The following is a 16,873-nucleotide window of genomic DNA, read 5'->3' on the forward strand; positions in this document are numbered from 1 at the left end:
ATGTTTTTGAATGATGTAAAAAAATATTTTTTAATTTTCTGACCCGTATAATGAGATTTACGAATACAAGAGCTATCATATTTAATAACAATTCTAAATGGGTGGAAGGCTAAGCCGTCCAGGTTTAAAATGGCTGAAATACCACAGTGTTATTATTGCTTGCTTTTTCTGCAGAGTTGGGTTGGGTTGTGATGCGTTCCTTCCTAGTTGATGATCACGAAGTGGGCTGAGAAGACCCTTACAACAAACAGTCAGAAGCGAAGAAGAAAGACCACCCTGTTCATTCATACTAGCTAGGCATGTATACTGTGGACTGTGGGTGACCAAGAGTGCTGGCAGAGTGAAGACTAAGGAGAACCACACAATGTAGAACACAGACTACCGTCGCAGTTGTATGAGATAACGATCAAAAGACAGATCATTCCAAACTCAAAGCATTTCACTCTGACATGATGAAGAGTACGTGAGCACTGGGTGGGGCGGACATCTTCAAATGAACGTTATCCTCACCCAAGATGGGTATGGTGGCAGCAAAACAGGCAGGAGATGTAGATCAGGGAATGAGAACAGTACCCAATAGCCTTCGGCCGTGCCCAGCATGGGGCTACCTACAGGGCTTGGCCTTTGGCAAGGCCCTGCACACAACCCTCTGCTGCGCTCTGCATTCTGCCTTGCGTGGCATTAGATTGGCCACAGGGCTGGGACTGTGGTCAGGCCCGGCATCCAACCCCTGCCACGATCTGCCTTCAGCCCTGTGATACGTGGGGATGGACACAGGGAGTGGCTTGTGGATTATCCCTGCATCCTATCCCTGCAGGCAGTCAATGGCACACGGCCTTCGGCGTGCACACTGTGCAGTAGGACGGAGGTAGAGCCTGCCTGTGGCCAGTAGGACGGAGGTAGAGCCTGCCTGTGGCCAGCTCATGCATTCTAAACATTCAACAAATCGCAGACAAGCAGCCCAGCGCTTAGCACGGCCGAAGGCATGCAGAGGGTGCGGTTGGTGTTGCAGGTCCTGGCGGCACTCAAGCAAACTTACTCACCTTATCAAAGAGTCAATTCCAAAATATAAAAATCTATCACCTTCCTCCATAAATCATCAATATTGTTTAATCAAATTAATATTTCAGTAATTCATGCAATGTTTAATAATAGTGGTTAATAAAAAAAGGCTTAATATATCAATCAATCAATCATGGACATTTATATAGCGCACTACTTACCCGGAGGGTCTCAAGGCGCTTGGGGGGGGGGGGGGGGTGCTGCTACTGCTCGAACAACCAGGTCTTGAGCTTCTTCCTGAAGGAGAGGTGGTCTTGGGTCAGGCGCAGGTCGGTCGGGAGGGAGTTCCAGGTCTTGGCGGCCAGGTGGGAGAAGGACCTTCCTCCTGTCGTCGATCTTCGGATGCGGGGGACGGCGGCGAGGGCGTGACTGGCTGATCGGAGGTGGCGTTTGGGAGCGTAGAAGTTGATGCGGTTGTTGAGGTAGTTCGGTCCTTGGTCGTGTAGGGCTTTGTGTGCGTGGGTGAGGAGACGGAAGGTGATTCTCTTGTTGACGGGGAGCCAGTGCAGGTCTCTCAGATGTCCGGAGATGTGGCTGCGTCGGGGGATGTCGAGGATGAGTCTGGCTGAGGCGTTCTGGATCCTCTGGAGTCTCTTCTGGAGCTTGGCGGTGGTTCCGGCGTAGAGGGCGTTGCCGTAGTCCAGTCGGCTGGTGACGAGGGCCTGGGTGACCGTCTTCCTGGTCTCGGTGGGGATCCACCGGAAGATCTTTCGTAGCATGCGCAGGATGTTGAAGCATGACGAGGAGACGGCGTTGACTTGTCTGGTCATGGAGAGGGAGGAGTCCAGGATGAAGCCCAGGTTGCGTGCATGGTCTGTCGGTGTGGGTGCGGTGCCCAGGGCGGGGGGCCACCAGGAGTCGTCCCAGGCGGAGGGCGAGGAGCCCAGGATGAGGACTTCCGTCTTGTCTGAGTTCAGTTTCAGGCGGCTGGTCGTCATCCATTCGGCTACATCTTTCATCCCTTCGTGAAGGTTGGCTCTGGAAGCGGCGGGGTCGTTGGTCAGTGAGAGGATCAGCTGGGTGTCATCGGCGTAGGAGATGATGTTCAGGTTGTGTTGGCGTGCGATGGGCGCGAGGGGGCTCATGTAGACGTTGAAGAGGGTGGGGCTCAGCGAGGATCCTTGAGGGACGCCGCAGATGACCTCGGTGGCCTCTGACTTGTACGGTGGTAGGCGGACTCTCTGTGTTCTTCCGTCGAGGAAGGAGACGATCCATTCCAGTGCCTTCTCCTGAATTCCGACGTTGCTGAGGCGCTGCACTAGGGTGCGGTGGCAGACAGTGTCGAATGCCGCGGAGAGGTGTAGGAGGATGAGGGCCGCTGTTTCTCCGTTGTCCATCAGGGCTCGGATGTCATCGGTGGCAGCGATCAGGGCGGTCTCGGTGCTGTGGTTGGCTCGGAAGCCAGACTGTGAGGGGTCGAGGGATCCATTCGTCTCGAGGAAGGCGGCCAGCTGTTTGTTGACGGTCTTCTCGATGACTTTGGCTGGAAACGGGAGGAGCGAGATGGGGCGGTAGTTCTTGAGTTCGGTGGGGTCCGCTGTTGGTTTCTTAAGTAGAGCGCTGAGTTCGGCGTGCTTCCAGCTCTCCGGGAAGGTGGCTGTGTCGAAGGAGGTATTGATGATGTCCCGCAGGTGGGGTGCGATGACAGCGTCGGCCTTGTTGAAGACGTGGTGAGGGCAGGGGTCGGTCGGAGATCCGGAGTGGATGGAGTTCATCATGCGGACGGTGTCATCGGTGCTGATCGGAGTCCAGGCGCGGAGGGTGGTGGTGGTGGGTGGCATTGCTGCGGTCGCTGTGTGCGATGGTTGACTGCTGAAGCTGTTGTGTATGTCCGCGATCTTGTTGTGGAAGTAGGAGGCGAGGGAGTTGCAGAGGTCTTGCGATGGGGTGATGTCGTTGTTTTCGGTGTTGGGGTTGGAGAGCTCTTTCACGATGTTGAAGAGTTCCTTGCAGTTGTGTGCGTTGTTGTCCAGTCGGTCCTTGAATGCAGTTTTCTTGGTGGCGCGGATCAGTTGGTGGTGCTTCCGGGTGGCAAGCTTGAGGGTGGTCATGTTGTCCGGTGTAGGTTCCCTTCTCCAGTCTTTCTCGAGGGCTCGGCAGTTCTTCTTGGAGCTCTTGAGTTCGTCGGTGAACCATGGGGCTTTCTTGCTGCCGGGTCTGCTGGGCGGGGTCCTCAGAGGGGCGAGTTCGTCCGCGCAGTTGCTGATCCACTTCGTGAGGTTGTCGGCGGCCTGGCTGGGGTTCGCTGAGCTGGCGGGAGGGTGCTGACTCAGGGAAACGGCGAGCTGGTCGGCTGTGATCTTGTTCCAGCTTCTTCGGGCAACCTGTTGCTGGTGGTGGTGGGTCGTCGTTCTTCTGAAGGTGAAGTGGACGCAGCTGTGGTCCGTCCAGTGGAGTCCTGTGGCGTGGCTGAAGGCGATGTCTTTGCTGGATGAGAAGACGGCGTCGAGTGTGTGTCCGGCGAGGTGGGTGGGGGTGGTCACCAGTTGCTTGAGTCCCAGGTTTGCGAGGTTTTCCAGCACGGTGGTGGTGTTGCGGTCGTCGTTGTTCTCCAGGTGGAAGTTGAGGTCCCCGAGGAGGATGTAGTCGGCTGAGGGGAGGGTGAGCGGGCTGATGAAGTCGGCGATGTTCTCGCTGAATTGTGTGCGTGGTCCCGGGGGTCTGTAGATGAGGGTGCCTCTGAGGGTGGTCTTGGGGTTGACGTGGATCTGGAAGTTCAGGTGTTCGGCGGGTGCGATGGTGTCGTCGGTGTTGGTCGTGATGCGGATGGTGTTCCTGTGAATGATGGCGATGCCTCCTCCTGTCTGGTTGACGCGGTCTCTCCGGATGATCTTGTAGCCGTCCGGGATGGCGATGGCGATGTCAGGCGCTGAGGAGGCGTTCATCCAGGTTTCCGTGAGGAAGGCGACGTCTGGGGCTGTGGTGTCGAGCAGGTTCCAGAGCTCGACGGCGTGTCTGTGGACGGAGCGGGTGTTGAGCAGGATGCACTTCAGGTGGCTGCTGCTGGATTTCGGTTTGGTGGGTGCTGGTGCAGTGCAGGTCCGTATGCAGGAGAACTTGCAGGAATGGCAGATGAAGGGTCCGTGGGTGCGTCTCGGGATGGCTCGGTAGCATCCAGGCGTTCGGCCGGCGTTGAGTGCGCTGAGGGTGGCGGCGGCGTACGTCCGGCGGGAGGGCTGGGGTCCGCGAGGACCAGGGGTCATGGCCCTGGGCGCGGTCCAGGCGCGGACGGGCGCAGACGGGCTTACCTTTGGCGCACCTTCGGCGCTCAATCGGTGCTCCCTCTGCGCGCGTCCGCTGCGCGGTCGCTCAGGGGGCGTCATAAGTGAGGAGCCGGGAGGGCGGGTCAGCTGGGTGGCGGGAGCGGGGCGGCCAATGGGCAGGAGGGGGGTGGAGACACCGGGGGGCAGTGGCGGGAAGGAGGGCGGCTCGAGGGAGCGAGCGGGAGGGGGAGGGCAGCACAGGGGTACAGAAGGCAAAAGGGGGAGGCAAGTGAGCGAAGGCGAGGGGGGACAGGTAGAAACTGGGGGGAGACAGAAAAACAAGTGGAGGCAAGTTACACTACGGGGGGAAGGAGAAGATGCGAGTGGAGGCAAACAGGAGAATTAACCAGGGGGGCTAGTGGATAGTACACGCAGCAGGCGCACAGAAGACACAGGGGGAAGCAGGCACGCCGCAGCAGACAGACAGCGGCGAGACGAGGGTGTGCAAGGCAGTGCGCGGCACTCAGCAGGGCAGGGTCCTGGCCACGGCGGGCAGGAGCAGCGGAGGTGGTGGGGCAACCTCACCTGGAACAGGTTCGAGCGGTCGCTGCTCACCTCTGTGCCCAGTCCCCTTAAGTGAGGAGCCGGGAGGGCGGGTCAGCTGGGTGGCGGGAGCGGGGCGGCCAATGGGCAGGAGGGGGGTGGAGACACCGGGGGGCAGTGGCGGGAAGGAGGGCGGCTCGGGGGAGCGAGCGGGAGGGGGAGGGGAGCACAGGGGTACAGAAGGCATAGTTTTGAATAAAATAAAAACACCTGTAAGACTAACAGTTTTTAATATTGCATTTTGTGTACTGAAACATATTTAAACAGACTCAGTGACAGATACATAGATAGATATTTAATGTCTAGAGTCTTTCTTTTAACATTTTTCAGCTCACAAAATGCAATCATAAAAAACAACCACAAGAGACCCTTGCTCTCCAGTTGAAGAGTAAAAGCTCCAGCTAGGAGTGTTTTAAATAAAATGGTAACTTACAGGTTTTTTTTATGTTGCTGAGGGCTGCTACACTTCTTGGAGCCTCCCTGCCACACCACTAAACAAATACTTAGTGGTGCCCCTGCCCCTTATAGGGACACCTCCAAGGATAATAAATACATATATCTCGCAGGGCATTATGGGGCGCTCTTTCACAGAGCAGTGAATGATAAATGATTTGCTCCTGCGGCTTATTTTATTATTAATTTTTGGAAACCTTTTTTGTGGTTTTCCCGGTGCCCACCTGCGACACCCACATCTTCTATTTAGGGGCCACAGTGTGAGCCCCAGGGCCCCTGCAGCCCTTACCAGCTACACAGTCATTCTGTCAAGAAGCCGGCATATTTTTAATTAAGTGGGTGCCCCATGGCCATGCTGGGTCACCCACAGCTCTGTGTTTTTTACTTGAGAACAGCAGGGGAAGCTTTGCAGAAGCCATTAATTATTTATTTATTTTTATAGGTGGGTGCCCCGGTGCCACATGGGCAACCGCAATTTGGGGAGGGGCGGTCATTGGGGGCGACAGGGTGAGCCCCAAGGTCCTCTGCAGGCCCAGCTGGGTGCTGGCAGGAGCTGGCACCCTTGTTTTGCTCCCGCCAGAGCAGTACTCTTTGACAAGGGCCAGACCCTGCGGCCAACCCTAACTCTAGCACAGCGGCTTAAGTAGGGTAATATAATATTACTTTACCTTAAATAAACCCTAGACATTCACTAAAATAAAACAGTTTAAAGTGATGCTATAGCTAGGAATTGTAATTATATCGTATTTTACTTTTTTGTTTTAAACTCAGCAATTCACAGAAAAGAAAAACAAAAGTTAAGGCTATAGTTAGGGGAAAACTTCTCTGACAATGTGACGTTTTAAACTTAAAAAATAATAATAATACACTGACGTTATCTCTAGTAACTATAACTTGTGCCCTAAAGTAAATATAACTAGTACCCTCACCATGTACTGTTAATTACCACACATATTACATAATTCATGAAATCTCCAATAAAACCATTGATGACGTCACTGCAACATCTGAAATAAGATAATTGACAAGACTGTGCATGGCGGAGTCATGAGTTATATTTACTTTAGCGTACAAGAATTTAAAAAAAATGTTTTAAACATACCATTAATGCTTGATGAACAGAAAAAAAACTAGAATTACTATCAACTAAGATTTTGTTTCAAAATGTGTTTTTATGATACAATTCATAATCCATTGTTTCGTTCAATACCTTCAGGGCAAAGCCTTCTGCGTGAGCAGTAGGGGTTTGCTCCACTGTCTAACCTGAGCCCACGTCCTGCGCCCAATCACTGAAGCGTACACTATTTAGCAGTACTCCGAGAAGCTGGGCATATGGGTCTGGCCTAATATCTACTCCATCTACTGCTGGAAGTGAATGGTCTTTGACCAGTACATCCGATTTCAGTTTGGCATGGCAGACTGCGAGCAGATTCGCCTGAGGTGGGAAGAGTAATTGGTGTTGGGGTTTCGAGAAAAAGAAGTGTCATTTTCCATTTTAACTCCCATAGGAATCTTTGCTCTCTACTACGGGAAAAAACAGGTTAACAGAACTTGGAGAAAAACGTAAACTTTACTCAGTTTAGAGCCTTTGCTTAGTTTGGGGACAACCCATTTGGTACTTTAAGAAATTAGCACTGCAAAAATGTGTCAGGTTGGCCTGAAAAGATATAGAGGGAGCTGGACTGTTGGTCCCGAACAAGTCCTCAATCACGGGTTTACGGAGGAATGTCGATGGACCACATAAAAAAAAATATTAAGGCCCCCCTACACACCAAGACACTTCTTTTGAGGTAGCTGTTTGAGCTTCACAGATGGTTATCAATCAATCATTGCCTGCTAGACGAGGGAGATTTTCCTTTTGCGACTGCCATGGCAGGATGTGGGCCTTAGTTCAAGTGTCTGGCAAAGAAAATTGAGAAGAACCACAAGGGGCAGTGAGAGCATCCTGTGGCCCGTTCGCTTATGCTTGGGTGGTTGAATGGGTGGCCTGAGTGTCAAGAGAACAAGCCCAACCATTTACTTTTAGGTCAAAATTACATTTTGGCCTAGCTCAGAGATTGTGCAACTCTCAACGAAACTCCATAGTTCACATTTACAAATCCTTCACCTGGGTATGCAGAATCCAAATGAGAGTTCATGCACCTCAAAACAATAAACTGACAATGACTTTTCTCGTTTGGGCACGAATTCTGGTGGAAGGCACCATTATATGCTGCTGGAAAGCCAGTGGCCCACCTAATGAATGGCATTGCGAGGTGCCGTTATGATGATAGGCTGAGAGTAAAGCACTTAGACGGGAAGAAGCCCGTAGTCTTCGAAAGCGCACAGCATCACAGGATTGGGATTCATTACTGCTTGAACTCCAATCTACCACTAAAGATGACTCACTACCACCCTACATACAACTCAGACCCAGGGTGTGGGAATACACAACAGAGACCTGTCATGTTAGTTGAACAACGTTCTTGGTCTATCCTGGTTGAATAATATTCTCTTTAACTGCAATTAAACAAATTGGGGTGGAGTAGATTGGAGTAGAGTAGAGTGGAGAAAGGAACAAAGGCACACATTAGGAGTCGTACTTGCACAATTGCTGTCAAGTACAAAGCTCCCTGAACTTTGCCGATAAACTCTCACGTAAAAAAAAACATGCATGTGACCTAGCTCCCTGAACTCTGCCTCCAAAACCACACAATAAAAAAAACGTATGTACGTGATCTCATGTAATTTAACTTGTGGTCATGTAAAGCCCTTCAGTACCTTCGGATTGGGTGGAGTTTGCGTGTTAAAAAATGTAAAGAAAAATAAAAGAAGAACAAATAATACCTCCATCACAGTGCACACAATAATTTAAGAGAAAATAATTTGTACTTTATCCATGCACCACACATAGACCAGAAGTGACGCAGGAACCGACACCTGGGATGCACTGCCAAATTATAAGGCGGTTAAGAAGAGTGATCATTGAAGCAGACGAATGGTAAGTAATGGATGGGCTATAAGCCCATTTTAAGGATTTGTTTAAAAAATACAATGGGTTAAACTACTGCTCTGGGTTACCTCTTACTGCACTACAGCAGTCTGCCTATCACATCAATTCAAGTTCTGCCACACTTACACTCTTTACAGAGGACATGTCTACAGCCCACTATGGTACAGTGTCATGGTACATGGACAATGAACAAGGAACTTGTATCACAGGGAAATAAAAAAACATGCTACTGGACTACTTATTCACTTCTTTTGCGGTTATGTGGGATAACTCCATGTGAGGGTGGAAAGGAGAGTGTGCGGTAAATGCTTAAGCACTTTGCCTCAACTCCAAGACTACTACCTTTCAAAGTTTAATACTAATATAATTGTATTCATTTCCACCTCCACTACGCCTTCACTGCAATATGGAAAAAGAAATAGATGTAATTTACTCTACAAGTAACAATGGTTGATTGTGAGGCCATTTTGCCCTCTGTGTTTTTGTAGGAACGTTAAAGCTCTTTCATTATTGGAAGATTCTCATTAGATCAGTTGTCCATCCATTCCAAAAGAACATTAGTTTTAACAGTACAGCTAAAAGAAGGCAGTTAGTACATTGCTCACCTGGGAGAGCCACATCCTGCTCTCGTCAGGATAGGTAAATCAAAACACAAGAGCCACTAAGGATGTGCTGTTCTCTTTCTAACAGAAGTCTACCCTATCAAAGTAGACGAAATCCCCACCTAGGTTTGGGCAAAACATGTGAACCCCGCCACACCCCAGAGAAGATTTAAGAATAGAATACATTTGACACTTTCTCAAATGTATTCTTCTCGGTAGATTTTGCAATTTTGAGGACTATGGGACTCTCCTATTGTTAACACTAAAAATAACTAATTAAGAGGGTTAATGCCCAAGATTGGGACTATGTCTCTTCATAGGACTTACTCCTAAGCAAATGAACAAACCTGCGCAAGTCAAGGATTCAAAGTTTATACGCCATAGATTTATTCAAAAACAATCATTACAGAAATCAGAAAGTAATTAGTTAATCAGTAATTAGCATCAATAAAATAGTCAAAGGAATATTTTGCAAGAAGGCTAACTCTTAACAAAACCTCAGGAAAGACTAAACATATAATCAATAAACAGACTAACGTAGAGTATGCTCAATTAGGAAGCCAACACAACTAGCTCTATTCCAAAATAACACTGCCTTTATAACATTTTATAGTACAGAAGCTACACACACTTCACGGTACGTTATGAAAAGGCAGGTTTGAAATAGCAATGTTTATAATATGTAAACCAATCATTATTCTGGTAAACAAGACACTTCGAGGGACACCAATTTACTAATTTATTGCAGTGGTCAGATTATTGTATAAGGAATCAAACTGACAATCACACAGAAATACAATGGCTGGCTTCAGCTAATGAATGACATTCAAGAGCATCAGCGGAAACTTTGAAAAGTTACAGAATAGAGGAACATCATGCAAATAACTTCTTTGAGTGATCACAAATATTACATTAGAGACACCACAACGAGGCTTTTTTGAATGATGTGCCTGAAATGGAAAAACAAACAAGCATATAGAGAAAGAGAAAGGTCTGTCACGTAAAATAAACATGCACTATTATTCTGCAAGTTGAAGAGCTGTCAATGCAAGCTGACTAGGCCTCAGTCATGCTAACTGAACCTAGTCTAAATTAGGCATTATTGTCTAATTTGTAAAAACTAGCCTACACACTTCTACACCCCCACATGATCCAATGAGCCACCATGAAAAACCATGCTCAGGCCTAGCCCTGGCTGTGAAAAGATCAGCACCAACTCTGTGACACAATATCTGGTCAGGCAGATTAAAAGTAGGCTCTGGTTTGCATACAGTCAGCATAGGGATTGCTGGCATGGCAAATAACCTGAAGAAATAACCCAGCATGCAAAAATTAAACGTGGTGAGGCAAGGTAGTGCTGATGTGTAATGTTATTGAGAGCCAAATTAAGGACTTAAGTACAAAGGACTGTGTTCTTTGCGTCTGAGGTGGAGTTAGAGGAGAGGGGCAGATTTGTTTTGATTAAAAGTTATTTGTGATATTACACAGCCCAGAAGCATATGTGTTACTGCGTTTGTGTGCTACAAGCACCAAACCATGAACAGAATGTTTCAGAAGGAATATCCATTCGATCCACTGGTGCCATGTCTAGTTGTGGCTTAGTTCCAATTCAAAGTTAGCTGGGTTATTGAAGTCAAATAACTCGGATGCCTCAGTAGTCGAGGAGTAACCGTGTTGAGGGGAAGGCCACGATCTCTAGGGAAAGGGTAGCGTATTACCACCGAACTTCTAGCAGCCAAACTGCAATGAAGGGAAGGTTTTTAGGTCTTTACTAACCACTGGTGGTTGTCTTGTGCTTAGAGATAAGAGATGTTTCCATAGTATTTAACACACAATGTGGTTTCACTCTTCACCTGGTCTTTTTAGGTAGCTCTGTTTAGACACATCTGCAATAGGCCAGAGGAACCATTAGAACTAGGAGGACTACCGTAACTTTCTGCTACTCTGAGAATGCTGTAACAGGCAAGAGATCTGAAGTCTGTGTTTGGCATGCATTTTTTTGAAGCTGTGTTTCCTTGGGGTGCAAAGGCAAGAGAACACGAAATCCATGAAGTAATTTTTCTACTGGCATTTGGGGTTAGTGATGCCAGACACGCAAACCGGAGGAAAATGGCGCCCATTGGTTTGCTCGCTAGATTTGGTTTTTCTTCCCATTATGGTAAATCCAGTTACACCGCATCTAGTATTGGAAGAACATTACGGTTTCTCAGTGGTCAGTTCTCTAACTTGTCAGAGAGTTGGAATTATTAGGGCATGATGGGCACCATTACAGTTTTGCACATAGACCTGTATTTTAAATTGTTTTGTTAGGTTTAGTAGGGTGAAGCAAGTGATATACTCCAAAAGCCTAATAGAGTGTCTTGAACTGCATCCTTTTTAGGTCGTGCCTAAAGCAGCGCATGCGCTGTGCTCTGGCGAGACTTTTAGTAAGGGCTTCAGAAAATGCTACCACTGTGGCCTAGAGCTTGCGTGCATGTGCGCGGGCACACGCTTACGAGCAGAGGCGCCATATGGCTTTCCTCTCTCGTCATGGGTCACAGGCCCTGGCTGTCCTCTCCTCCCTCAGCATTCCATTCTCCTGATCTCTAAAGTTGAAAACAACCCAGCACGGTCTTCTCCAGCCTGCTCTTTCCCCTCTCGACCCCTCCCTTTGGACAGGGAGGAGGGAAACTGCTCCTATTTGCAAGCCTCACCACTATTCATGCCATGGAAGTTTGACAATAGGGCATGAACAGTGCATTTCATTTCTTGAAAACAAGTGTCCCGGTCTCCCTTTCTACTCTGGGCTGCTCGCTCTTCTGGCCCCCACCTCTAGGCTTCAAGGTCAGAGTCTGCCAGCAGCTTCGCTTTGCAGCTCTTCTCTCCTTCTCTCCCCTTTTTCAGAGGGGAGGGGAAGGGAGGCTAGGTCCATTGCAAGCTTTTCAACCAGCAGCTTTAGGTATGTCATAGAGGCGGCCACTTTACCCTTAATACGTAGTGCTTACCCACTCTGCCCCCCGCTCTGTCCTAACACTTATCATCAGGTTCAAAGCTCGCTGTGCTTATCCCCCTGCCCCACGCTCTGTCCTAACACTTATCATGAGGTTCAAAGTTTGCCTTGCTTACCCCTTCTGCCGCCCGCTCTGTCATAACACTTATGTTCAAAGCTCGCCGTGCTTGCCCACCACTCTGTCCTAACACTTATCATCAGGTTCAAAGTTCGCCGTGCTTACCCCCCTGCCCCCGCTCTGTCATAACACTTATCAGGTTCAAAGCTCGCAGTGCTTACCTCCCTGCCCCCCGCTCTGTCCTAACACTTATCATCAGGTTCAAAGCTCGCTGTGCTTACCCCCCTGCCCCCGCTCTGTCATAACACTTATCAGGTTCAAAGCTCGCAGTGCTTACCTCCCTGCCCCCCGCTCTGTCCTAACACTTATCATCAGGTTCAAAGCTCGCCGGGCTTATCCCCCTGCCCCACGGACTGTTTTAACACTTATCAGGGTCACAGTTCGCCGTTGTGCAGCAAAATATCCTTGGTGCAACAACATCAACTATTGCATGGCTAAACACTTATAAGATCCCAAAAGCGAGACCTATTGGTTATGTCAATGCTTGTTAGGACTTCCCTACAGTCAGCTCTCTGTTGTCTATTGTCAAAAAACCTCTTTTGGACCATACCAAAAAAACAAATGTAACAGTGAGCTTAGAGCCAGCCCACTACTTACCACTGGTTGATTTTCCCGTAACTCTCCTTTGTTTGCTTGTTTCTTTAAAGGTATTCCTTCCTCTATCTTTTGAGTTGATGCCTCATTTCCCTACAGTGCTCATATTCAGAGAACTTGTTTCTTTAATCACTCGGACAGTGCATGTGTTTTCGTGCTCTCTCCCTCTTGCGTGCTTTCCCCCATCCATTACCCACTCTCTCTGCACTCAATTGTTCTCTCACACTACCCCACATAAGCATTTTTTTATTTTAAAAATAGGTTCCAATCATCTATAACCTCAAGCTCTTCTGCTGTCAACCCACGACTTCCTCCCCCACTGGCTCCATCATTTCCACCCACTCCCATCCCTCCTGACAATTTTTTTCAGAAGCCCAGCAGCTGCCATTTGTTACTAGGCCACTCGGTTTTCAAAAAAGGCTTTCACTTATTTTTTTATTTTCCACTTCAATTGAGCACACATGCATGGTGATGCATCAGCCTGCTTAGGTCATCATGCATGTGTATGCATGCATACAAAAAGATGCAGCCGCCAGCATCTCCATGATATGTACACATTCACATTTATGCACGTTTTTTCTTTATTTTTCATGTTGAACAGCATCTCCAAAAAGCATACATTTTTGGAGATCATGCACATAATCAGCAAAAAGTATTGGCAAAGCCAACGGGTCAAAACGACAAGATCTATTGGTTTTGCCAATGTTTGGAGCAGCAAGTCTGCTAGTGTTAGGTGATGTATGTTTTGAGGTGATTTCCAACAGATTGCAGTTGTCACTGCAGCTAATCACAGAAGCCCAGGTACAGAATGTTACAGCAATCTAGCTAGCATCCGTCAAGGTGGTTGCGAGAGAAGAACGTTATAGCAGAAAAACACTGCTGGACCAGGAAGAAGGCAGTCCTGCACATAAAGTGGGTCTCTTCGGTGCAGAGAAGATAGACGGATACAGAGGGCCTTGAAACTAATCGATTTGCGGACACTGGAGAGAATGAAGATGGCATGACAGAGCTGGAAGACCCAAGATAAGCTGTGCAGCAGAGTACTAGACAACCTGAACACGTGGGAAAAGATTGATGGGAAATCGCAGATAAAGGCCATAAAAGAGAAGCCAAAAGACTTGATTAGGATAGCTTTTCGGCAGAAACCGGCGGGGCGCCTTGTCTATGCTGTCTGCAAAATTGGAACGATACAGAGAAGATTAGCATGGCCCCTGCGCAAGGATGACACGCCAATTTGTGAAGCGTTCCATATTTTTTTATGTGAAATTTTCCCTTTGGTTTATTGTATATGATGTACTATAGGGTATGAGTATGAATGAAGTATGTTTGAAGAGGAGTGTTTGATGTGATTGTGTTGTATTATGTGGTATTGTGTACAGTTAATTTGTGGGCTTTTGTGATATGTATTATGTATATATATATATATATATATATATATATATAAAACTGATAAAGTTCTCTTCTAAAAAATGAAATAAGAGTATAAAATAAAAAGCAATTCATGAGTTTTATGATATATTGATGGTCAGTTCTTATATCATTGTGGATTTAGTGTAGCAAATAGTAGCAGTTTTGGCAATTGTTTTTGGGTTGTTGGTCTGCAAAGCTTGGCATACATGCACAAGCACTTTGGAAAGGAATTCACCAACAGAAAGAGCAATGAGTTTATTATCCAGTTGACTTCAGTTGAAATGAAAGAAAATATTGTTGCAGTTTGTATGGAAAGATCATGGTCCAGAAGCATTGGAGTGATTTACATGAGCACCAGATTACATTATATATATATATATATATATATATATATATATATATATATATATATATATTATTTTTTTCTTTCAGACTCGGAGATTAACTGATTTCCTCAGAATAGCAGAACGTTGAGCAGCGGCTTGGACTTGAGCCTGGTTCCCTAGGTCTAAAGTCGGCAGCCCTTTGATTTAGATCACAAAAATAAAATAAAACTTCAGAAATATAAAAAGTGCCGCTACAAATCTCCCTCCAAACCTGGGAGAGAATCTCATCCCATTTTGTATTTTGGAAATGGCTACAAGGTCTGAGTAGAAGCAATTATGGTTTCCATCTGCATCAGCTAATGTAGTACCTTCTACATTAACAGTGTAGGACTGTAGTCCTGATTGACCATATCGGGTTATTCGCTGTTGTGAAACTCCGATCACTTCCCTACAGAGTTTCTGGAAAAGCTTTGTGATCTACTGGCAGGTGCATTTTAAACACACAGCAAACTGGTATTTCATCTGCAATATTTCGGTGTAAAATATAGTTTTTAACATGTTGCGGGTATAGTCAATGCAGAAATTTCACAGTCTATTTAGTAACTATCGGAGGGAGATGGTCATTGCACAAGAACTGCCTATGCTTTCTATCGATCTTTTTAACATGTTTGCAGTTTAGGAGCTTTGTGTTGTAGATTGGCCAATTCCATCTTGCCTGTGAGGTAAAAACATAGATTTCTATGTTCAACCTCGTTCTGTCACTTAACCCAAATAAGGTAGGCACCTTTGAACCCACCCTTTCTTCCAATCCTTTAGCCATAGTAACTCCACAGACCGCACTTCGTCCCGAGCTGTGACTTTGCTGTCACAGCACACGTCGGCTTAATGTCCAAAAATATGCGCATCGTTTTACAGACTGTGTTAAAAATCTGTTGACTTCCATAGGACACCTACAGACCAAACTTTCTTTTGATGTCCTTAGGGCTTGCTCTATAAATTTCACAGTATAATGTGGAGGGTCATTAATCATGGTTTGACTTTTGGACACCAAGCGTGACTGGTCTATTGGAGCTACCCTCCATCGTGTAGCCCACTATTAATGTAAACCATCCAGATTTCCTTGGAAATGGACCCCAAGAAAGTCCTTACATTCAGCCTTTTTGCTGTCATCAACATAGAGACTGCACTCACAGCCGCTCCTTAAGATTTGGTTGAGTGCAAACAGGATGAGGGTATGTGAGTGCATGGAAATGGTGATGAGGAGTCTAGAAAGCCTTGGCCCACTAGTTATGGGAAAGTAAAGCGGTTTGTGTAATGCTTGGATATGTCATAGCCTTGGTTCTGGGGTAAGAAGGCTCAGCTGTGTGCAGCATTAGATCACGAGGCAACAAACAGCCAGTCCAGTCGACAATGTAAAACAAAGGAGCATGTGATAAAATCCAATCACGAGAATCTATGCGGCTGTCAAGGGTGCACGCCACTTTGTCTATAAAATATCAGTTCTAGCCAGCTCTAAAAAACAAAACGTTTGGAGCACGTTCAACATAATGATATTTTATTAACGTGTCTATTGATTTGTGGAGCACTAAAACATTTGGATGCATCTGAGCGTGGTCAGCCTTAAGATAATACTGGCTTATACACATTCTTTAGTTTCATTTAAAAAGTCTAGACCCCTAGTGAAAATATCAGTTGACCATTTATGAATGGTTTCTATTGGAATCAATTTCGGTATAAGTGTTTATGGACAATACATAATGATTTGGTTTGGTAACCCTTGCACCAGGCAGATGTACCATTGCATGTTTCTATTTTACAGATATCACATTTTAAACATTTGGTTAACTATGTATTGAAATCTGTCCTTATGTGTTCCTCTTTGTCCTACAATTTGAAGCCATAATTGTATTTATAACAGACAAAAGGGACCCTGGCAGTGGGTTGGTGACTGCTCTGGGGCATGCACAAAAGGATGTACATTTCTGCATTTGTCTGTGATCAAGAATGACTAAAGTCTGGTTCTTATCCGAAGGGTAACCAACCAACTGCCTCTGCAGTTGCGCCCCTCCCACTACCCTCTGTCAAGGGGCAGTGCTTCAGAAAGTTTAATGAGCAGCCCCTTTCTAACAAAGAGTCAAGTCACCATCCTGCTCACCTCAGTAACTGGATCTCAACCCTCAGGAATAAAGGCCATACACTTCAGTTGTTTGGGGAAACTGTCCTTACACTCCATCATCTGCCATGCTGCAACTGGAGGCATCCAACTTGATCCCACTTAGCTTTTATAATTAATCCTCTGAGGCAAACTTTTGGATTAACATCACAAGACACAGCGGCAGCTCCCAATGTCGCCTCCCCTGCCAGCACCCTCAAAAACAAAGAATAAACCATAATAAAAACAGGTTTAAACCCCATTTTATTATCATTTTATTTCTCATGTGCGAGTCTTAGGGGTGGTGTCAGGGGGGTGACAGTACTGGAGGGTAAGTGTTGAGAACTGATGTTGGTGCACATAATTGTT

General features: G+C 46.8%; 1 protein-coding gene and 1 non-coding gene across 2 annotated transcripts in view; one reads left to right on the forward strand and one right to left on the reverse strand.

Annotated features, from left to right (window-relative positions):
- Positions 1–16,873, reverse strand: part of SNX30 (sorting nexin family member 30) — a 244,521-nt gene that overhangs the window by 206,776 nt on the left and 20,872 nt on the right. The window lies entirely within an intron of this gene.
- On the forward strand, positions 13,771–13,872 carry LOC144820554 (U6 spliceosomal RNA). The gene has a single exon (XR_013607842.1). It is a non-coding gene; the product is annotated as a U6 spliceosomal RNA (small nuclear RNA).

This window comes from Lissotriton helveticus, chromosome 2_1 (assembly GCF_964261635.1).
Source record: "Lissotriton helveticus chromosome 2_1, aLisHel1.1, whole genome shotgun sequence".
In the NCBI taxonomy this organism is placed as follows: Eukaryota; Metazoa; Chordata; class Amphibia; order Caudata; family Salamandridae; genus Lissotriton; species Lissotriton helveticus.